The sequence below is a fragment of the Nannospalax galili genome, unplaced genomic scaffold (assembly GCF_000622305.1).
Source record: "Nannospalax galili isolate Female #2095 unplaced genomic scaffold, S.galili_v1.0 scaffold429, whole genome shotgun sequence".
NCBI classification, from domain to species: Eukaryota; Metazoa; Chordata; class Mammalia; order Rodentia; family Spalacidae; genus Nannospalax; species Nannospalax galili.
Window position 1 is genome coordinate 296,408 of NW_008360330.1, and position 23,716 is coordinate 320,123.

The 23,716-nt window shown below is 40.9% G+C and overlaps 1 protein-coding gene across 2 annotated transcripts in view; it reads right to left on the reverse strand.

Annotated features, from left to right (window-relative positions):
* Rc3h1 (ring finger and CCCH-type domains 1) overlaps positions 1-17,411 on the reverse strand; it is an 83,525-nt gene extending 66,114 nt beyond the window's left edge. For both annotated transcript variants that reach the window (XM_008826094.3, XM_008826093.3), the window contains exon 1: positions 17,131-17,411. The gene's annotated coding sequence lies outside the window, so the exon portion shown is untranslated. The remainder of the gene's footprint in view (positions 1-17,130) is intronic.
* Between the last annotated feature and the right edge of the window lie 6,305 nt (positions 17,412-23,716).

The following is a 23,716-nucleotide window of genomic DNA, read 5'->3' on the forward strand; positions in this document are numbered from 1 at the left end:
ATTCTAGTGGGGGGGGGCTATGGGTGGGTGCCAATAGGGAAGGGGGTATAAAGTTGATTAAGATGTTCTGTATGTAGACTATTGAATGTTTAGTCCTAAATGAGACATTTATATTAACCCTTCAAGGCTCGGGGAACATCACAAAAGAGGAGGCAGAAAGAACTTAAGAGTCAGAGGTTGGGGAGGAGTGTTGAAATACTGTCTTCCAGACATGACATGGCCATTGCACTCATGAACTCAGAGCAGCTGTGGTTGCCTGTAGAAGATCAGCAGATGTCAGTCAAGATTTCAGCATGGAGAAGAGAGGGGCTCATTAGGTTCCACCCCTAGCTAAGGAGTCACTGGCAGTTGATGGCTGAGGGAAGAGCCATTTTTTCCTTTGAGAGTGTGGCTGCTGTTAGGTTGCCCATGTTCCTGTGGATGGCCCCAAACCCATGTTCATGAAGGTAGCACTAACTGGACTCAGTAAACTATTTAAAAACAAAAATAAAAAAAAGAGGGCTGGAGAGATGACTCAATAGTTAAGAGCACCGGCTATTCTTGCAGAGGACCCAGGTTTGGTTTCCAGCACCCACATGGTGACTAACAACCATCCATAATTCCAGTTCTAGGAGAAGCTGACCTCTGGGGGCATTGCATGACATGGGTGCATTTACATACATGCAAGCAATACACTCACACAAAAAATAAAAATAAAATATATTTTTAAAACGAGGACAGAAAAGTAGGAGAATGATATGTTGGGGAAATATGAGGGAAGGACAGTGGGAGAAAGAGCTGGGGGTAGATATGACCAAGAGACACTCTTATAAGTATATGAAATTATCAAGTAATTTTTTGTTTGTTTCTTGAGATAGGGTCTTACTACACAGTTCTGGCTGGCCTGGGACTCACTATACCGACCAGGCCAGATTGTCTACTTCTGCTGGGATCAAAGGTATGGGCCAGAGAGGGGCGTAGTGTTGACCACCTTTGGGGCAGGCAGATCTCTGTGAGATCAAGGCTAGCCCACAGTGAGTTCCAGGTCAGCTGGGGCTACAGGGAGACCTTGTCTCAAAAAAAATGACTGTTCTTGCAGAAGACCCGGGTTTGAATCCCAGCACCCACATGGCAGCTAACAGTTGTCTGTAGCTCCAGTTCCAGCTCCAGTTCCAGGGTATCTGACAGCCTCTTCTGTCCTCTGAGGGCATTGCACGGCACGGGTTGCAGGCAATACATGCATACACATAAAATTAAAATAATAAATAAAATTTAAAAAAAAAACTCCTTTCAAAAAAAAGGGTATGAGCCACTACTCCTGACCTAAGAATAAACGTTCTGAAAAAAGAAAATTACAGATAGAAGACTTATTCCTTTCCAATAAAAATTAAGCATTCATTTATATGACAAAATGTGTTCTCCTAGTCTTTTAATTGTTAGGGAAAAAGTGTTTGTTTTGACTATTAAAATTTTTATTATGCAGCTGGGCACGGTGGCGCACGCCTGTAGTCCCAGCACTTGGGAGGCAGAGGCAGGTGGATCTCTGTGAGTTCAAGGCCAGCCTGGTCTACATAGTGAGTTCCAGGCCAGCTGGGGCTGCAGGGAGACCCTGTCTCAAAAAGACCAAAAATAGAAAGAGAAAGCTTTTATATGAAGTCAAGTGTGGTGCCATACACCTTCAATCCCAGCACTGGGAGGCAGAGGCAGGGGGATTTCTACTTTAAGATCAGTTTGGTCTACATTATCAAGTTCCAGGCCAGTCAGGGCTACTAAGTAAAAAAGAAGAAGAGATAGAAAAAAGAAAGGAGTAAACATATAAAATAAGATTATTAAAATGCCAACATCCCTGATTCTGGACAAAGGGATGATTCATCTCCCAGATGGTACAAGATTTCATCATGTTACTCAAAATAGAGTATAATTTAAAACTTATGACGTATTTCTAGAATTCTCATTTAAATATTTGAACCACTGTTGACCACAAGTAATATTAGCCACCACATTTCTACTGTATATGCTACCTGCTTGATATTCACTTAATAGCTACTATGGCTGTCAGATCAACTTTTTTGGGGGTGGGGGTGGGAGGCTGACACAGGGTCCTTGCTTGATGGCCTGAAACCTATTATATAGCCATTTGTGTTCAAGTAACCCTCTCAATAAATGACCCTAAAATACAAATCAAGGTTGCAAAGAGACTGGAGCATGAACCATGGAAGGACAGACTATGTGTACTACACTATATCTGTAGGTTCATATTTTTTATGATTTTAGGCATTCACTAGGGGTCTTGTAAAGTATCCTCTGAGGGTAAGGGGACTGTAATGAAATGTTCACAGTAATACTGCATTACAATTATCATCCAATTTGAAAATTTAAAAGTACTCAAAGTAAGTGGCAGGACTATGATTCAGACAAGCTAAACTCCTAACCTGCTCCTTTTAAACACAATATTTGTGTCACCTTATAGATGAAAATAGTCATTAACATGAGGAAATTTGAAAGTGATGGGAAATGGTCTAAATTAGTGGCTGTGATAGTTACATAGTTCTGTAAATTAATTCAAAGTCAATGAATTCTACACTGAAGTAAATTTTTTTTGTAAATTATGCATCAATAAATCTGCTAAAAAGTCATTAAAGGCTTTTTATGGTCTTATTTTTCAAAATTTTAAGTATAGTTTAAAATATTCACTGTTCAGATTTTTCTGAGTATAGCAATAACCATATTAAACAATTACACTGTTTTGAAATTTTAAGTATATCACAAGTTTGTTACCATTTTTTTTCCATTACAGGCTAATTATATGTCCCTGATGTAGTGAAAAATAGAAATTAAAATTAATGAAATATAAGACTAGGTGTGGTGGTGCAAGCCTTTAATCCCAGCACTTGGGAGGCAGAGGCCAGTTTGAGGCCAGCCTGGTCTACAAAGGGAGTTCCAGGCCAGCTGGGGCTTGGGAGATCCTATCTCAAAAAAAAAAAAAAAAAAAGGAGGAAATATCTGTTCTAAACTAGTTCTTCTGAGGTATCATTATGCCTACTTTATGCAAGATAAAGACTTGATGTTGGGAAGCAATGTTAGCACAAGGCTAATAAACTGTTGAGTTGGACTAAAACCCAAGTTTTATATGAATCTGAAGTAGAGGATACCTTGGGAAAAATAATTAAATCAAATAAAAGTTTGCAAGGAAAAAAAAATAGATCTATTTTTATCCTACCCTAAGAAATGGGTTTTTACAATCATTATTCTTGACTTTAACTTAATCTGTCAAATCTCTGGAATGTTTCTGTAAGGAACCAACATATTAGGGACCGTATCAGAAAGTTTTTTAACTATTTTGAAAAATGAAGCTAAAAGTAAGCAATAACACAAAGAAAAATAAATGAAGGTTTATATTAGGCTTAAGTTTCATAATGCTCAGTAGAGCACTAATTAACTTACAGAAGAAATAATAGTCTAAGATTTGAGAAGACTAGAGGTTTCTGGTAATACTCTGCGAGGAGAGACCCAATTTTGAATATAAAAGTACTTGATAAAATATATGGTTTAAGTTCTAAGAGGCAGGCGGATCTCTGTGAGTTTGAGGCCAGCCTGGTCTACACAGCAAGTGCCAGGCCAGCTGGGGCTACAGGGAGACCCTGTCTCAAAAAAAAGCTCTAGCCCTATAGTACATGCTAATGTGTATATAGCCCTATAGTATATGCTAATGTGTCTACAAATGGACAAGTACCTGCAACATACATCAAGAGAAAGGCTACTTCGAAGGCAAAAAGCCTGAAAATTGGAGCCTCATTTATCAACTCTTACAGGCTTTAGGAAAGTTAAAAAGAGCTAGTTCAAGTGGCTGGCCTGGAACTCAGAGATCCACTTGTTTCTGCCTCCAGAGTGCTGGGACTAAAGGGTGCACCACTAAGCCCAGATGGCTAAATGGCTTACTCTTCCAGTGTTCAGAGGCAAACAATCATTTTTAGCTTCAATTAGTGACAAAGTTAGAAGAAATGCAGTAAAGGGGACAAAAACCACTCACAGGGAAAATGCTTGACCTGAGCACAGTATCCAAAAAAGTGATAAAAAGCAGTCTCTCACTTTATGTACCTCTATGTTCAAGGTATACATTGTATAAAGTGTGCTATATTGGGAAAGATAACAGGAGTTGAGCCAGGTGTGGTGGCACACACCTTTAATTCCAGCACTTGGGAGGCAGAAGCAGGGGGATCTCTGTGAGTTCGAGACCAGCCTGGTCCATAGGGAATTCTGGGCCAGCTGGGGCTACAGGGAGGCTCTGTCTCAAAAAGACCAAAAAGAAGTGGTAGAATGAAGTAACTAGATTCAAAGATATCATTTTTAAAGAACTCTGAGTCAGCTGTAAGGAAATTTTTAAAAATTATAAACAAATAAAATAAATCTTAAGAAAAAAATCAAGGAAATGAAGTATGAGCTTTATTTAATAACATCAATATTGACTCGCTATTAACTGTAATAGCCCAAACTAGTATAAGCTATTGATCATAAGGAAAACGTGGGAAAGGTAAAAGAATGCTCATTTGGTCAATTTTTCTGTAAATCTCAAACTATTCTAAAATATTGCCTATTAATAAAGAAGAAAAAGACACGAGTGACATAATGGAAATTCACACCCAGGTTTGTCTAACTTTGCTATTATAAAGCATTGTCCTTACTTAGTTTTCTTACTCATTTGTTGTGGTAATCTGCAAAGACGACCAAAACTGCTCCTATCCCTGTAGATTTGCCCTTTATAATTTGACTCTGCTGTTCCTTTCAAAGGATAATAGGGTCTCTTCCCTAATAGTCAATCTGGATGGCCTTTACTTACTGACTGTATATAGATCAGTGGTAGATCATTTACATGCGTGAGACTCTAGGTTGGATCCTCAACATTCTCCAATTAAATGTCTTAATCCCAATCCTCTCCCCACTACTACTCCACTACACATAAACCATCATATTCCACAAAAGTTACAGCATCCAACAGTTTATGTTTTATTTTTGTTACACATGCACTCACCACAACTAAAACCCAAGCATCATACAAATGGAGGCTTTTCAAAATTTAAGCACTCAGAAGGTAGAGGCAGAAGGCTCAGGAGTCCAAAATAATCCTTGGCTCTACAGTAAATTCAATGCCAGCATGGGCTACATGAGACCTTGTCGCAAAGCAAGAACAAAAGATAGAAACAAGTACATTTCGTGTATCAGGTATTCTAAGTGTATTATATGCATTATCTAACTTAACCTTCATAATGAACCTATATAGCAGTATTTTAATAATTTTATAGTTAAGGAAACAAGCACAGGTAATATGCTAGCTATATGATAACTAAACATACATTTATTTATGTGTTTATTCATTTTGCTCTTTGAGTCAGTTCTGAGGCTAGCCTTGAACTCCTGATACTCCTGCCTCTACCTCCCAAGTGCTAGGATATAGTCATGTGCTACTACACCTGGCTATTTTCCTTATGTTAAACCAGAAACTCCTTTTTTGATGATAGCACAGGTCCATCTGACAAAGTACAGAAATTTGGTAATCATTCCATTCTCTTCTACCATCATTTAAAACATGATCTCTTGGTTGGGGGCAGGGTAGGAAAAAACATTATCTCTTATATCAACAACCTTTCCCATCACAACTTCCTTGATTAAAGCTCTCATCCATTAAAAAAAAAAAAATTACTGGATTGGAGAGATGGCTCAACAGTTAAGAGCACTGGCTGCTCTTGCAGAGGTCCCAGGTTTGGTTCCCAGCACCCACATGGTAACTAACAACCATCCATAACTCAATCAAGTTTAAAACTAAAAACAAATTGTGTGTATGTGTGTCTGTGTACACCTGTGAGGGGAATGGGGGAAGGTCCCCTCAAGAGGCTAGAAGAGGGCATTGGATTACCCTGGAACCAGAGTTACAGGCAGTTATGAGCCACCTGACATGGGTCCTGCAATTCAGGTCCTCAGGAAGAACAATACTGTCTTAACTGTGTGCCACGGCTACAACCCCCATAAGCAAGTTTCCATCAACAGGAGAGCTACCTAATAAAATGGCACTTCCCAAACCACTGACTGAAGTAATCAGTCAACTCAAAGAACCTATCTTAATTTTTAAAAAAAGACAGTCCCAGCACTTGGGAGGCAGAGGCAGGCGGATCTGTGTGAGTTCAAGGCCAGCCTGGTCTACATAGTGAGTTCCAGGACAGCTGGGGCTTACAGGGAGACCCTGCTTCAAAAAGGTAAAACAAACAAACAAACAAACAAACAAAAACCCACAAGATTGGGCACATTATAGGTGGTATGGCTGTACAGAGTGAATGTAAATGGAGAATTAAGTCACAAATATCTACATGGTTTCCAAAGCGGCAGCCACTACTTGTGTGGCTACTGATCTCCTGAAATGTGCAGGTGCAACTGAGGAACTAAATTGTAAACTTAATGCAAGCAAAAATAAGAAGTCAGTCTGAAAAGGCTGCATATTGGATGATCAAGCCATATGGCATTCATTTTTTACTATGGAGATTGTAAAAAGAGCAGTGATTCCCAGAATTCCAAGAGATGGGGTAGTATAACACAGGGCATTTTTAAGGTTTATCAATCATTCAAGATTCTTACACAGATACATATCATACACAAGATATTTTGCATGATGCATTTAGCAAAAATCAAAGAACAGAGTCAACCCTACTATAAAAATGGTCTTTAGCTGGGTGTGGTGGTGCACGCCTGTGGTCCCAGCACTTGGGAGGCAGAGGCAGGCGGATCTCTGTGAGTTCAAGGCCAGCCTGGTCTACATAGTGAGTTCCAGGACAGCTGGGGCTACAGGGAGACCCTGCTTCAAAAAGAACAAAAAAAAAAAAAAAAAAAAAAAAGGGTTTTTAAACTGGGAGTGGTGGTGCACAGCTTTAATTCCAGCACTTGGGAGGCAGAGGCAGGCAGATCTTCATGAGTTCGAGGCCAGCCTGATCTACATACTGAGTTCCAGGCCAGCTGGGGCTGAAGAGATGGCTCAGTGGTTAAGGGCTGAAGAGATGGCTCAGCGGTTAAGAGCACTGACTGCTCTTGCAGAGGACCCAGGTTTGATTCCCAGCACCCACATGGCAGGTAACAACCATCCATTAACTCCAGTTCTGGGGGAATCTGACACCTTCTTCTGACCTCCGCAGGAACTGCGGGACACGGGTGCACTTACATACACGTGTACACATAAAAAAAATTTAAAAATTAAAATTAAAAGAGAGCACTTGTTTGCTCTTCTAGAGGAACCGAGTTCAGTTCCCAGACACCATATCAGGCAGCTCACAACTACCAGACTCCAGCTCCTATGGGATTCTACACCTTCTAGCCCCTCAAGGTACCTGAACTCACATGCATATACTCACACATAAACATGCACCTATATACATAATTAAGAATAAAAAATGAAGTCTTTAAAAACAATAAAAAAAAAAAAAAAAAAAAAAAACAACAGGACCAGCAAGATAGCTCAGCAGGTGAAGGTCCTTTCTGTGTAAACCTGGTGACCCAAATCTGATCCAAAGAACCCATGAATAAATGGAAGGAGAGAACAGTTCCATAAAGTTATCCTCTGACAAACTATACAAATATTTTTAAACATATTTTGAAAATTAGCATTTTACACAACTTTTTCAAATACTCTAGGATAAATATAAGTAGAAAATTACTTTGTTAAGTAGATGAAGAGAGAATATAACATTTATGACACAGGAGTGGGGATATGGTATATTATAAAGATAAACACTGTCATCTAAATTTCCAAATAATCTTTAGAAAAAGTTACTACCATTACTGCTTTTAAGGAGGAATTAAGGGGCTGGAGATGGTTTAGCAGTTAAGATCATTGATTGTTCTTGCAGAGGACACAGGTTTGGTTCCCAGTACCCACATGGCAGCTAACAACTGTAACTCCAGTTCCAGGGGATCTGATGCTCTCTTGTGACCTCATGGGCATTTCACTACAAGGGTGCACTTACATATATATGCAGGCAATATACTCATCATACACATAAAAATAAAAATTTTTTAAGAAGGAGGAATTATAAATTAAAAAAACAAAAGGCGGAATTATAAAAACTTTTTTTTTTTTTTTTTTTTTGTCTTTTTGAGACAGGGTCTCCCTGTAGCCCCAGCTGGCCTGGAACTCACTATGTAGACCAAGCTGGCCTTGAACTCACAGAGATCCTCCTGCCTCTGCCTCCCACGTGCTGGAACTAGAGGTGTGTGCCACCATGCCCGGCTAAAACTTAATTCTTAAAAGATGAACACTAGGGGCTGGAGAGACGGCTCAGTGATTAAAAGCATTGGCTGCTCTTGCAGAGGACCTGGATTTGGTTAGCACCACATGGAGGGCTAACAACTGTCTGTAACTCCAGTTCCAGGGGATCTGATGTCCTCTCTGGTCTCTGTAGGTATTTCATGCATGGGTACACTTACATACAGGCAGGCAAAATACCCAAACACTTAAAAAAAAAAAAAAGGTAAGCATTAGGGATGGAAAGATGGCTCATCAGTTAAGAGTATTTGCTGCTCTTGTAGAGGACCCAGGTTTGATTCCTACAACCAAATCAGGCAACTCACAAACTACCTGTACTTCTAGTTCCAGGGGATCTGATGTCCTCTTCTGACCTCCATGGGTACCTACACATGTGATGCACATACATACACACCCTCAGGCACACACACATAAAATCTTAAAAAAAAAAAAAGAATATGGTCCGGCATGGTGGCGGATGCCTTTAATCCCAACACTCAGGAGGCAGAGGCAGGCAGATCTCTGTGAGTTCAAGGCCAGCCTGGTCTACATAGTGAGTTCCAGGTGAGCTGGGACTACAGGGAGACCCTGTCTCAAAAAGCAAAAAGCAAAAAGAAAAAAAAAAAATACTTGGGCCTTTAATCCCAGCACTTGGGAGGCAGAGGCAGGCGGATCTCTGTGAGTTCCAGGCCAGCCAGGGCTACAGGAAGATCCTGTCTCAAAAATAAATAAATATTGTGAGGCAGAGGCAGGCGGATCTTTGTGAGTTTGAGGCCAGCCTGGTCTACATAGTGAGTTCCAGGACAGCTGGGGCTATAGGGAGACCCTGTCTCAAAAAGATAAAAATAAATAAATAATAAATAAATAAATAAATAAAAAATAAAAAATACTTAGATATTTTTCACTCAAAATTTATGTTCTGGACTGGCTAGATGGCCCAGTCCATAAAAGCATCTGCCACCATGCCTGACCACGAGTTTGATCCCTGGGATCCATATCGTGGAAGCAGAGAACCAACTCCCCAACCTGTCCTCTGAACCACCCCCCACACTCATGTGTACACAAACACATGAACACAAAATAAACTGAAATAATAAAAAAAATTATGTTCTAATAGTCTCTCTCTACTTATGTCAGGGATATAGTTCTATTGGTACAGCACTTGCCTGGCATGTGCAAAGCCTGGAGTGGTACGCCTATAATCCCAGCACATGGGTCAGACTTGGTGGGCAGTGCTTTTACAGACTGAGTCATCTAGCCAGCCCAGAACATAAATTTGAGGTAGAATAATCAAGTAGAGGCAAGAGAATGAGAAGCTCAAGGTCATCCTTGGCTACAAAGCAGAGTTTAAGGCCAGCCTGGGCTACATGAGGCTGTCTCAAAACAAAACAAACAAAAAAACCACTACTACTCTCTACTCTATTGTAAACATTTCTATAATTTTTAATTCTTAACATTACGAAAAATAATTGAAATTTTTCCCAATGAATTTATCATTAGGAACAATATATGGCATGATACAATGTTTAATGATACACCCAAGAGTCGAGGAGGTATTATAATGGGTAGTTGCTGCTCCAAGATAATTGGGGGGGGGGCGGTTGTTGGGGGTGGTGTTTTTTCCCACCCTCCTTGCTAAGTATATTACCTATAGTGCTTCTACTCCCATACTTAATTTATACATCTTATTCTACAGAACTAAAAAAGAAAAAAAAAAAGTAGTCAAGTTTCAATTCTGAATAAAGCATTTTCCAACGTAACCTCAAATAAGTCCTTCAGTCCAGCCTGGCCTAGAACTCCCTATGTTATCCTAAACTGACCTCAAACCTGTGATCCTCCTAAGTCTCTCAAAACACTGGGATTAAAGGAGTATACCACCAGGACTGGCTCCTTTGTTCACAGTTCAAGACTCTTGTGTATATTAAATACCTGGAGTCTGAGGAGATGGTTCAGTCATTAAGTGCCTGCTGTGTAAGCATAAAGACCTAAGTTCAGATCCCTAGAACCCTTATACACAGTGGCATGTACTTGAAACTCCAGTGCTGGTGGCACAGAGATAGGTGTCTATGAAGCTCACTGACCAGTCCAGCTGAATTGATGAGCTTCAGGTTCACTGAGAGATCCTATCTTAAAAAAAATAAAGGTGCACAGGCCTGAGAAATGGCCCAGTGGGTAAAGACACTTGCCACCAAGTCTGATAACCTGACTTCAATCCCTGGGGAAGCACATGTAGAAGAAAAGAGACTCCCTCAAGTTGTCCTCTGACTTCCGTATATATGCTGTGGCATGGACCCAAATAAAGGTGGACAGTGATTAAGGAAAGACACTCGACTTTATCACACACACACACACACACACACACACACACACACACACAAATGCATGCATACTCAAACATAAATTTGCACACGGTCACACTAACAAAGTATATGCAATACACAAAAGGAAACACGAAAGGGCAGCCAGGTCAAAACTATCCTTACACCAATACCTTCAAAGGTAATCTAAATCAAGCCTAGATTCCAGGGTTAAACAAAAGAAAAGAAGGTAGTAAACTGCATCCTAGGAAACATGCTGATTTTTAAATCTATTGAGTGTTCTGGTAAAGGCCAATCGGAGAAGTAAAGTTTCTCTGAAACTAATTCTGAAGAATACCTAACCCCTGAGCACAGTCATGGCCAAAGCTAAACCAGGTCAGAAAACCTTGCCAAGGAACATCCTGATCTGACATGTTCACCAAATAGGGATCATTTATCAGTTTATTCTTTACTTTGTGGGAAACAGACCACTTTACAGATGTATGCAAAGTACACTAATTAGATACCATCAAATTCCATGTCAAGCCCCTAAGGTTAGCAATACTGAAGAATCCTAAATGATCTATGTCATAAAGAGAAAAAATATAAGTGAGAAATTTCAAGTATTAGCAAGCCTAGTTTTAACATCACAATGCTATTATTTTTAAATTTTCATGTATTTCAAAGGTACAAGCACTTATATAACAAATTGTAGCAATACTCTACATTTATTAAAAAATAAAAAAAAAATTTTTTTTTTGGTCTTTTTGAGGCAGGGTCTCTCTGTAGCCCCAGCTGGCCTGGAACTCACTGTGTAGACCAGGGTGGCCTTGAACTCAGAGATCCACCTGTCTCTGCCTCTGCCTCCTGAGTTGCTGGGATTAAAGGCATGTGCCACCATGCCCGGCTAAAAAATAAATTTCTATACTTTATAGCATTTAGATCTGCTAAAAATTAAAATAAATGTGCCTTTTATGATTCAGATTAATACTCTCTTGATGTAAGTATTTGGCAGGGTACAAATAACTGACAATCAGGATTAAAGGAAAGTATGGTTTTATAAAGCATAGTTCACAGTGGGGAAAAAAAAGAAGTCTGTCAATACAGAAGATATTTTTAAGTTTAATAATGACACATATAATGCCTATAGTAAAGCATTTAATGTGCTTCACAAGACTTACATTTGAGTATACGCCTATCTATTAATTATGACCTTTTTACTATTTACTTAGCTGCTTCTAATTCTACATGTGAAATAATATCAATAATGTAGTATGACTAGAAGGATTAAATAAGATGTTTTAAATTACATTAATATGCTCTCAAAAACTACATACATACACACATATGGATGAATTTTGTTTGTTTTCTTCAGGCAAGGTCTCACTCTAGCCCAGACTAATCTAACCTGGACTTAACTCTATAGCCCAAGTTGGCCTCAACCTTGCAGCAATCCTCCTACTTCAGCTTCCACAGTGCTGGGAGCGCACGCCTATAGCTCTGGCTCTTTGTTCTTCTTGATGTTTTATGGTGCTGGGGATAGAACCGGTCCTCAGGAATTCTAGACAAGCAGTTTTTAAATTTGAGTTTGAGAATTTCATACAATGTATTTTGATCATATTCAGACACCCTCCCCTACCGTACCCTTAATATCCGCTACCAGATTTTGTGCCCTGTTTTTTTGTGAATACCACATGTGAGTTATAGTCTCTGCATTATTCCATCCCTCCCAGTCCCCTCCAACTCTTCCCATGTCACCCCATTCCCTCTCAATTTCTTGTCCTTTATTGTTACATTACGTACATACATTTATAAATATACATATATAATACAATGAGTCCTTTCAGTGGTGTTCATGTGTACCTGTGTTTAGGGCCACCCACTTGGAATTAGATAACCTCTCAGAGAGCTAGTCCCTGGAAACAACTGATTCTCTCTCTCAGCATCCATTGCTTGTCTGTAGCACTTCATCTTGAGGTTGGACCTCTTGAAATTTCTCCTTATCTACCTTGGTATATCAACTGGTTTTGTCATTGTACAAATCTTGTTAGACTACCATACTGGAGATTTCCTTCATGTAGCTTCCCTATCATGTCTTGAATGCTAGGCAAGTATTTTGCCACTGAGTCACAGACCCTCAGCCCTGTAAATTTTTTAAAATGACATACAATATTTATTTTTCCAATTTCTTCATATGAATCAAATATACATATTTTCTTTTTTTAAAATTTTTTAAAATAACTACATGATTAGAAGCATTTCATTACAGCTTTAACATATTCAGTAACACACTCCAGAGCAAGAGTACATCTCTTTCACAAGTGGCTGTAAGTAATTGTCACTACTGCAGCAATAGCGATAGTTTGCTGGGTCAGTAACTGTGGCTTATTGGGCTTTACAGCTAGGTAGGGCCATTGACTGGTTTTCTCTCTTGGCAGTTTGTATAGTATTCTCTGATGCTATGAGAGTTAGACTTCAGGGAGGTGAATTCCAAGTCACTTTCAACTCACTTGCTTGAGGTCCTGTGTCTTGAGTGGGATCTCCATTCTACTGTAGGGTCTTACGTTCAAGTTCTGAGAAGCAATAAAGAACTGTGGCAACAGCCTGTGTTTTTTATCATTATATTAAAAAAAATTTTAATAACTATACGATTACAGCTTTAACATAGTCAGTAACACACTCCAGAGCAAATATAATTCAGCATTACTAAGAAAATGAAAATCTCATTTTCCTCTTTTTTGAGACAGGGTCTTGATAGCCCAAGCTAGTCTTATACTCGTGGCAATCATCCTACCTCAGTTTCTGAAGTGCTGGAATTATAGGATTAAAAAAAATTTTAATAACTATACGATTACAGCTTTAACATAGTCAGTAACACACTCCAGAGCAAATATAATTCAGCATTACTAAGAAAATGAAAATCTCATTTTCCTCTTTTTTGAGACAGGGTCTTGATAGCCCAAGCTAGTCTTATACTCGTGGCAATCATCCTACCTCAGTTTCTGAAGTGCTGGAATTATAGGCATGAGCCACCATACTCAACTGAAAATCTAATCTTAGGATACAGTCTCAAAACTCTTTTTTTTGGTCTTTTTTGAGACAGGGTCTCCCTGTAGCCCCAGCTGACCTGGAACTATGTAGACCAGGCTGGCCTTGCTGAACTCAAAGAGACCCATTTGCCTCTGCCTCCTGAGTGCTGGAACTTAAAGGGTGCACCCACCATGCCCCGCCAATCTCAGAACGTTTTTCTTTTTTTCTTTTTTTGTTTTTTTTTGAGACAGGGTCTCCCTGTAGCCCCAGATGGTTTGGAGCTTACTATGTAGACCAGGTTGGGACTAAAGGCATGTGCCACCACGCCAGGCTTCAGAACTTTTTTACAGCAAATGTTTAAATATACTTGAAAAAATTTGAACTGAAATAATAAGACTAAGCATTGATACTGAAGATATGAGAACTGACGTATCTTTTTTTTTTTTTTGTCTTTTTGAGACAGGGTCACGCTATAGCCCCAGTTAGCCTGGAAGTCGCTATGTGTGGCCTTGAACTCACAGGGATTCGCCTGCCTCTGTCTCCCAAGCGCTGGAATTAAAAGCTGAAATTAAAGGCACGTGCCACCACGCCTGGTGAGGTTATCATTTTAAAACAGTTTTGACAAAATAAATAAAAACAGGGCTGGAAAGATGGCTTGGTGGTTAAGAGCCCAAACTGGTCTTGCAGAGGACTGAAGTTCAATTCTCAGCCTGTAACTCCAGCTCCTAGAGGTTGACACCTCTAGCTTCTGCAGGCACCTGCATGTACATGCACATACCTACACACATACACATACATATACATATTTAAAAATAAAAATAAATTTAATAATAAAACCAATTCCCTAGCAAACATTTCAATGTCATATAGAAATTATTTAGTCAATTTCAGATAGAAAAATCTTACCACTTAATGATTTTTTTTTTTAAATTTGTGTATGGTGTATGTGCACACAGTCATGCAGAAGCTGCAGGAGGACATTGGGTGTCCTGCTCTCACTCTGCCTTATTCCTTTGAAACCAGACCTCTCACCAAACCTGGAGCTAGGCTGGACAGCAAGGCCCAGTGGCCCTCATGTCTCTGCTTCCCACAGTACTGAGGTTATGGGCATGCACAATCATGCCCCATTTTTTTTAACCTGGTGAGTGGTAGGGATTTGAACTCAGGCTTGTGCAGCAAGCACTCTTATCCACTGGGTCACACACCCCTCCCTGCCCCCCCCCCCGACTCCATTCCCTACCTGAAAACCTTTGTTTTCAGAAAACTTGTATCAAATGAGAGATATCAGTATATCAGTCCTTAACACAACAATGAGGTTTTTTTTTCATAACAAACCACACTAACCACTTAAAATTTACAAACTCATAAATTAGCATAATGTAGTAGTAGTTCTAATAGGTTTAGGGCCACAGATAAATTTAAGTATCATTACAACACAGATGTTCTGGGCCTAACAAAATTCAGTATGAAAAGTCACAAATTTGAGCCCTTCAAAAACAAGAAAAAGAAAAAAAGTATTCTGAAATTATTAGTCCCAAAATAGTTACAAGCAGCATTAGCAGAAGCCTAAATAATATAAAAGCTGTTTCTCCACCATTCAAAAGATCAAAGCATCCACAATATTACGCTAGGCATAAAATAAGTCTACTGATATTCATCCACTATAATTCAAATCCTAAACAAGATTATTCTACCTACATATAATTATTCACCATTAAGTCTTGTGTAGAACAAGTATCTAATGCTGCTCATTAAACTACTGTTTTTTGGGGGGGGGTCTTTTTGAGACAGGGTTTCCCTGTAGCCAGACCTGTCCTGGAACTCACTATGTAGACCAGGCTGGCCTTGAACTCACAGAGATCCGCCTGCCTCTGCCTCCCAAGTGCTCAGACTACAGGAGTGCGCCACCATGCCCTAAACTACATTTTTGCTGAACAATGCTTTTTATTAATGAAAGAGACCATTTCTAATTAGAAATTTACCCTAGAAATTGACAAAAGATATATCAACCAGTATGTTCTTTATACAGGTCTACTTCCTTTTAAGCCCAGCACTCAGGAAGCTGAGACAGGAAGATTGTCAATTCCTGGACAGCTTGGGCTACAAGACCCTATCTCCAAAACAAAAAAAGAAAAGAAGGAAGGAATAGGAAGCCCTTAGATGGATCCTGTAAGTGAATATTAAAGTCTTTTTGAATGCATCCAAGCAATTTTAATATAAATTTCTGCATATTCAGGTAGAAAGAGGAATAATAATCTTTTTCCCCTTCACTTGGAAAATTAATTTAGGAAAAATAGTGGTTACCTTTAAGTCTCAGACGCTAATACAGTATATGTCAATAATATTAGAGCTGTCTCTTCATAAGCCCAAACTTTAAAAACACAGTCACAGTCATTTCTAGTTTCTGAAAATTATCGATAAAACCTTTTAATGTGTTTAGTTGGTTGATTTGATGTTTTGAGACGTGGTCTTGCAGGCCTCGAGCTCAGGATTCTCCCGCCTGAGCCTCCGGAGCGCTAGAATTACAAGCAAGCATAACACGAGGCTGAAAGTTTCTGAAATCTCAGAAAATAGGCCTTAGGACATTTCAAACAGGAAAGGCTTCCTCTCCAATAATTTTAGGAAAAATTAGTGGAAAGTAATATCAGAACTGAAACAGATCACAAGAAATTCTAGGGCTGCAGATAAGCCACCCCTCACTCCTGAAAACGCCTTTCCAGAAGATAGGCATTTTACCAGACGTGAATGTTGTTTCCTCTGCTGTACATAATTCAAAACGGCTCGCTGGAAGAAAAGTTCTATTCAAACCTTAACAATCTGTCTCTGCATTGCCAAATAAGTGGCTTTGTTTCCAGTTTCATGGACTATTCTGGGATGTCAAGAGTTATATTATTGCAGCTCCAAGGAGCCCTTGTTTCAGCTCTTCCTCACAAGGGATGTGAGTACAGAGACGTTTACAGACCCCGGGTTTACGATAATGTTTGGGAAGGCTCACCCCTCACCACCCCATCCTTTACCAACAATCACATCTTGTGTAGAACTGTTGTAGCACTGAAGTCTTGGGAAAAGGCACCTGCACTCACAATTTCGCCTTGGCCTATTGGGTCGATCTTCGGGAGTTCAGAAAAACCGAAAAGCTAGAGTCCATCCGGCCAAGGGGCTGGGGGAGGGAGCAGTCGCAAAGCGGCTAGGCCCAGGCGGCGGCTGTTTACGGGCCTTCGCCCTCCCCCACCGCCCAGACCCGGGTCCAAACATTTCCTGCGTGCAACTCTCCGCCCGCCCGCCCGCCGTCCTCCGAGGGACCGCACCACCGGGCAGCCGCCCCCGCCTTCCCCGCGTCCAGGGCGGCGTCCGTACCGCCCCTCGGCCTACCTACTCCGGCGGGCCCTCCAGGCGGCACGCGGAGGCCTGAGGCCTAAAGGACGCCGGCCACTGACAAGCCCCGGGGCCGGCCGGGAGCGCAAGCCCCTTCCCGGCCGCCGCTGCCTATTGTTCTCGGCGTCGCCGCCCTGCTCCCCTCGCCGCCGCCCGCCGCTCGCTCACCGCGCTGGTCCGAGCAGCAGCTCCTCTCAGCTCCGAGTCCCTGCGGTCGTCGCCACCGTCGCGGCAGACGCCGCCGCCGCCGCCGCTGCCACCATAGATTCTGACTTTGTCCCAGGCCGCCGGGCCACAGCCGTGGCCGCCACTGCCAGCGCCGCCTCCGGCCCCCCACCTGCTGCTGCTGAGGCTGCTCCGGCAGCAGGGGCCATCTTGTTGGTCGACCTCCTCTTCCTCCGCGTCCTCCGCCGCCCAGTCGCTCGTTGTCCTCGTCCCCTTCCTCTTCCTCAGACTCCGGCCCGCCCCGAGAATGGGGCGGAGATGAGGATGAGGATCCGCCTCCTGAGGGCGGGGGGCTACCGGGGATGGGGCGGGACCAACGGGGTGGGCGGGGCCAATGGAGGGCAGCGCTCTGAGTCACCGGCCGCAACGCTACGCGGGCTGCGGACGGAGCGCCGCGCCCGGGTCCTGAGCTTGGACACTCAGGGTGCAAGGAAACTGGTCCCTCCTCCGCCCCGCCCGTCCGCGGGCTCGCCTCCTTTGTCCCAGCGGGAGAGCGGCTGGGCGGTGACCGTCTTTTCTGCAGAGTCTCGCAGTGCCTCTGCTCTTGTGACTTTCTCAGCCCTTCCTCTACTCTTACGTCCTTTCCTCCATTCCACCACTCCTCACCCCGCTGGGTGGTTTTGTTTTGTTTTTCTTCCTTTTTATCCGGAGTCCCCGTCACGCCGGTTTTGCAGTCCTCACCCGTCTTACCAAATCGACAGAGTTCAACCTCCGCCCGAAGGCCTGTCTGGACTCCTTCGAAATGTCTGCAGCCGAATGAACAATAAAGTCAGGGCTATAGGGAAAGGACAGAAAAAGATTCGGTCGGAGGAACGCCCAACCTGGGGACTTTTTGCAGATTTGTTTTGCCCCTGGTGTAATAAAGACACTAGTTTGGTTTTGAGTAATGGGACACAGTTTCAGCCAAATTCAGCTTAGCCAAATACTTGTTTTGGAGAACAGAGAGGAATGAAATTCTGATATTTGCAGTACTAATTTAATAATAAATCGTCTAAAATAGTCCTCCAGTAAATACACACAGTACTCCCCACTCTACACTGAAGCTTTTTGCCTCAGGCTTTGGCCATGAAAGCAGAAAATTGTTTTTTCTATCCTTTTTTGTCTGTAAATGCCACCAACATCAAGAAAACTATTTAGAGGCTCTTCTTCCTCTCACCTGATTAACTGGCGGTTCTTTCATTTACATTTGTTATTGTATGTATATGTGTATATTTATTGGTTTTGGTTTCTTTGGTTTTTGCTGTTTTTGAAACAAGTCTCATGTAGTCCAGGCTGGCCTCTATTTCATGATCCTCTGCCTCCTGAATGCTGAGATTACAGGCCTGTGCCACCACTTTACCTGGTTAGGTTTTAGTTTCTTGACAGGGGTTTACTCTCTGGGCCTGGGACTCAGTGTAGCTCTTGGTGCTGGCCTCCCATCTCTGGCAATCCTGCCTCAGTCTTCTAACTTCTGGGATTATGGGTGTGAGCCACCACACCCAGCTCAAACAGGGTTTTTATATTATTCTAAAATGTATTGCACAAGTTTCTAAACCTATCAAGGAAGAGTCCTTTGTAGTTGATTATAACCTCATGCTAGTAAAATTTCGGCATTTTAGACTCCTTGACTTTGTGTTTACTGCCTTTGAAATGAGCTAAATCTATAATCTCTAACCTAATAAATACAGTAGTCCCCACTTACCTGAAATTTCTATGGTTTCAGTCACCTGTGGACAATGACAAACTAAAAATCTTAAATAAAAAATTCCAGAAATAATTTGTAAATTTTAAATGCTACAGTGTATTGTTAGAATTGTTCTATTTATTATTGTTAACTGTGCCCCAGTTTGTAAATTAAGCTTTATAATTAGTATGTACATATATACAGGTAAACATACAGAAGGTCAGTACAGTCCTCAGCTGAACACCTGGGAATATCCCCCCCAGATAAGAGCCCGAGTCCCTTAGTAACCCCTACATTTCTAGCAGTCAGGGGGAGTAGGTCAGCATGTACTAATCTAAAGGCTATCTCTTGGAGAGTCTTTCCCTCTTCAAACAGCCAGGCCTTCGTCCCCTGCTAGGAAAAACAGATTAATCTGTTTCTCCTGCTTTTCCTCCTCCTCCCTTCTCACTCCTAGGGAACCTTCCACAACAGAAGGTTTTAGCTGCTGTTGCTAGGCAGATGTGCCAACTTGTCTGTTTAGGTGAAAGCAAGTAACTCGGCTTCCATGACAAACAACCTAGATAATGAAATGTCAATGAAAGAGCAATAACTGTACCGTGGTTGACAAAGGTTCTTCAAAGTACCCTATAAAATGGGATTTTTGAAGTTGAACTTATTTCAGTTTTTCAACTAAAAATAAGTTAAAAATAGGTTCCCTCAAAGTTCATTTTAACTATATAATTAAATATTTGACAAAAAGAAGAGCAGCTTTGAAGAAAGAAGTGTTTTAATAAAAGCTAATCTGTGAAAAGTCATTTCTGTTTAGAATTTCCCAGTTAGACTAAAAGTATGAGATACAGAATATAATTTGTCCCTTGACACTGTCTATTTAGAAGAAATGTGGTAATTCAGCAAGAAGGGGGGAAGGGAGATAGCATGAATTTTATTAAGAACTTTTTATAAATTTTAGCTTTTAAATTAAGCTCTTTCCTGCTAATTTCACCATTTAAAGTCTTAAAATATTGTTAAGGTCTTGAGATTAGTTGATAATTAAGAGTGGATGAGCTATTATGTTAAAGATTAAACGTGTGTACGTATATGTATACAAGTTAAATTTCAAAACTTTAAAAATTGAGTCCAGGGATGTTTGTACTGATATATCAAAATTCAGTGTTTTAGGAAGTGCCTTGAGCTAAGATAATACATTAAAAATGTGTTACTGAAGACTACTGAGGCAAGAGGACCATAAGTTTGAGGCCAATCTGGGCTTTATAAAGTTATCTCAAAAGTTAACTAATTAAAAAAATTGTTACTTAAAACAATCAAATGTTCTATACTGTGTTACAAACTATGCTTAGAAATCACTACTTTGTAACTTGAAGACAATTTAAGCCATTTAGTTTTATCTCATACTTTAAGTTTGATTCTGCCCTCTTCACCACTACTAAAATGAGTCACTTTATATAAAACACTTGGTTCCCAGCTTATTATAAGTATTCAATAAATGTTTCTCTCACTCTTATTTTTGCTTGACACAGGGTCTCACTATGCAGCCCTGACTGGCCTGGAACTCAGTATGTAGACCCAGTTAGCCTCTAACTTATAGCAATTCTTCTGCTTCCTAAATGCAGGGATTATAGGTATTTGCCACTACATCCAGCTCAATAAATGCTTTCAAAAATTCTTATGCATCATTATAACCTTTATTTTATATTTTGAGAAAAGGTCTCACTATGTAGCCCTGGCTGGCCTGGAACTCACTATGCAGACCAGGCTGTCCCTCAGACTCACAGAGATCCACCTGCCTCTGCCTCCCTAGAGCTAGGACTAAAGGCGTGCACCACCACACTTTTATTTCCTTCATTAGAAAACATACCAGGCATGGATAGCAGCTTTAATCTCAATATTTTGGAGACTGAGGCAGAATGATTGCCACAAGTTTTATTTCAGCCTGGGTTACAGTTCAAGGCTAGCCTGTTGAAGATGCTATAGTCACAAACCTAGACTACATACATAGCAAAACCCTGTCCAAAGCAAACAAACAAACAAACAAAAATCCGAAACAAAATAAAACAAAAAACAATGACGAGGCACTGTTTGTTTTTGTGTGTGTGTGGATTTTTGGTTATTGTTTTAGACATGTCTTACTATGTAACCCTGACTGGCCTGGTATTCGTTTATGTAGACCAGGCTGGCTGGAACTCATAAAGATTCGCCTGCCTCTGACTCTGGAGTGCTGGAATTGAAGATACGTATCATCCATGCTCAGCCCCTGTTTGTTCTTTTTGTTGTTGCTGTTCTTGACAGGGTCTCATGTATCCAGACTGACCTCCTCGATCTCAGCTGAGGGTGACCTTTAACTCCTGAGCCTTCTGCCTGTACCTCTCAAGTTCCAGATAATAGGTGTGCACTACCACACCCAGATGACAGCTTTGTTTTTACCATGAACCCTAAAAGAGATCAATGCTATTTTTAGATGTACACAAATCTGATGTCTCATTAAGTTTTCAAAATATTTTCTAATATGCCTGTGCTGTACCATTCCTCCTTTGGTTTAAAGGAAAAAAAAGTTTTAGGCTCCTAGACAAAGAAGAACTTTTATTCACTGCTGGTGGGAATGTAAAATAATGCAGACACTGTGGGAGTCAGTATGGAGGTTACTCAAAAACTAAAAATAGAACTGCTCTATGATCCAGCTTTAATAACCTACTTGGAGAAACATAAGATACACATTTGGACAACCAGCATATAAAGTGCAAAGAAAACAAGGATTTTTTTTTTGTTGTTGTTGTTTTTGTTTTTGTTTTTGGTCTTTTTGAGTTGAGACAGGGTCTCCCTGTAGCCCCAGCTGGTCAATATAGACCAGGCTGGCTACAATCTCATGGAGCTCTGTCTGCCTCTGCCTCCAAGTGCTGGGAGTAAAGACATATACCACCACATCCAGCTGTAATAAAGTTCTCCAAGAATTAAAAATCTTCACTATAATGTCACAGAATCTATCTTTTGATAAGGTGACCATACTTTGCTATTCAAGGGCACACAAGTATAAACTCTCAGTTTGAGGCATTGGGATGAAGGAGAACAAAAGAAGAGAAACAAGCATATGGGAATAGAGTTAGAATTAACTTAAAAATCTTAAATCAGATGTGGTGGCACATATCTTTAATCCCAGAGGTAGGGGAATATCTGAGTTTGAAGTTTGAGGCCACCTTGGTCTACATAGTGACTTCTAGGCTAGCCAGGGCTAAACAAACAATACCAAATCAAACAAAAAAAAACCAAAAACAACAAAACTGCTTAAGATACAGCTGGAACCTGAGACCTCTGCAGGTTAATATTTATGGAAGAAGAGAGAGAGAAAAGCATCATCAAAAACATATCCAGCCACTCTTCCCATCCAACTAGTCCAGCCTTGGAAGACAAAAGAAAAATGAGGAAGAACCCTATAGAGGGATGCTTTTGGAAGCCCTTGTCAAGAAACTCCAATGTACTCTCATATGAAATTTGAAAATTGCTCTGTTCTGACTTTTTTCTAGTTCCCTGTCTAGAACTTGTAATGCTAATTACTTGCCTTTACTTCTCCTTCACATCTCCTATTCGTGATTCAAGGACTTTCTTCTTTCTTCTCCCACAAGAATTATGCAATTTGGGAGTCTTTTAGATAGACCCAAGGAAGGCATACCCCAATTGCCTCACCCTGTGTCCCTGTTCAGCATGGAAGAAGCCAGAGCAGTTGGCGTCCCTATTGCCTATTGGCAATTTGGGTAACCCCTTCAGAGGATGGCATGATAAGAATAGGAGGTAGGAATTGGCTAGGCAGTTAGGGTAAAAACACCCCAAAGAAATGTAGCCAGTTTTTTTGCTAAAAGTCAAAATGGTCTTGGGCCTGTTAGCAACATACTCTGTTCCAAGGCCAAAAATGTCAAAAGTATTTGGGAGCTTGTATCTAATCCTTAAAAGATTTTAGGGTTATGTCTTCAGAGGGGAGAATGCTGGAGGGTAGGGAGTGGGCATGGGTTTGATCAAAACACCTTATATGCATATATGAAATTCTCAATAAAGTTTTAGTAAAAATTAAAAAAAAAAAACAAAACCCAAACATATATACACAAAATAGGGCGTGCTGGAGGCAAGTCCCTGGGACTTCCCAATTGCTTTAGGTAAATTAAGGGTGGAAAGTAAATTAAGCTCTCTCATCTTCATACCCTTCATCATTCTGGTTCCAGAGAGGTTCCATGACTTCCCTCTCCCAGTCTACAACATTGCACGCTTCTATTATCAGCAGTCATTGAAATAAAGCACTTTAAAATGAAGAAGCAGAGCAGAGGAAGGCTTTTTTTTTTTTGTTTTTAAACAAGGTCTCCCTGTAGCCCCAGCAAGCCTGGAACTCACTGTGTAGAGCAGAACTCACAGAGATCTACCTGCCTCTGCCTCCCGAGTGCTGGAATTAAAGGCTAGCGCCACCATGCTCAGCGGAAGATGTCTTAATATGAGACCAATGTCCGGCATGCCCTTCATCTTCAGAGTGCAGTTCAAAACCAGCACAAATCAAAATCTACAAATGAGACCTAAGGAGTAGTCTTAGGTTCAGAATAACAATCCACAGCAGATGCAGCCCAAGTGGAATTTCTAGAGCCACATCCAATGTAGACTTGATTTCAAAAGAGCTATTTTAAAAAATAAGTTTCTGGCTGGGTGTGGTGGTGCCCTTACATACATGCAGAAAATACATTCATACACATAAAATTAAAAAATATGGGGCCGGGCATGGTGGTGTAGGCCTTTAATCACAGCACTCGGGAGGCGGAGGAAGGCAGATCTCTGTGAGTTCAAGGCCAGCTACATAGTGAGTTCCAGGACAGCTGGGGATACAGGGAGACCCTGTCT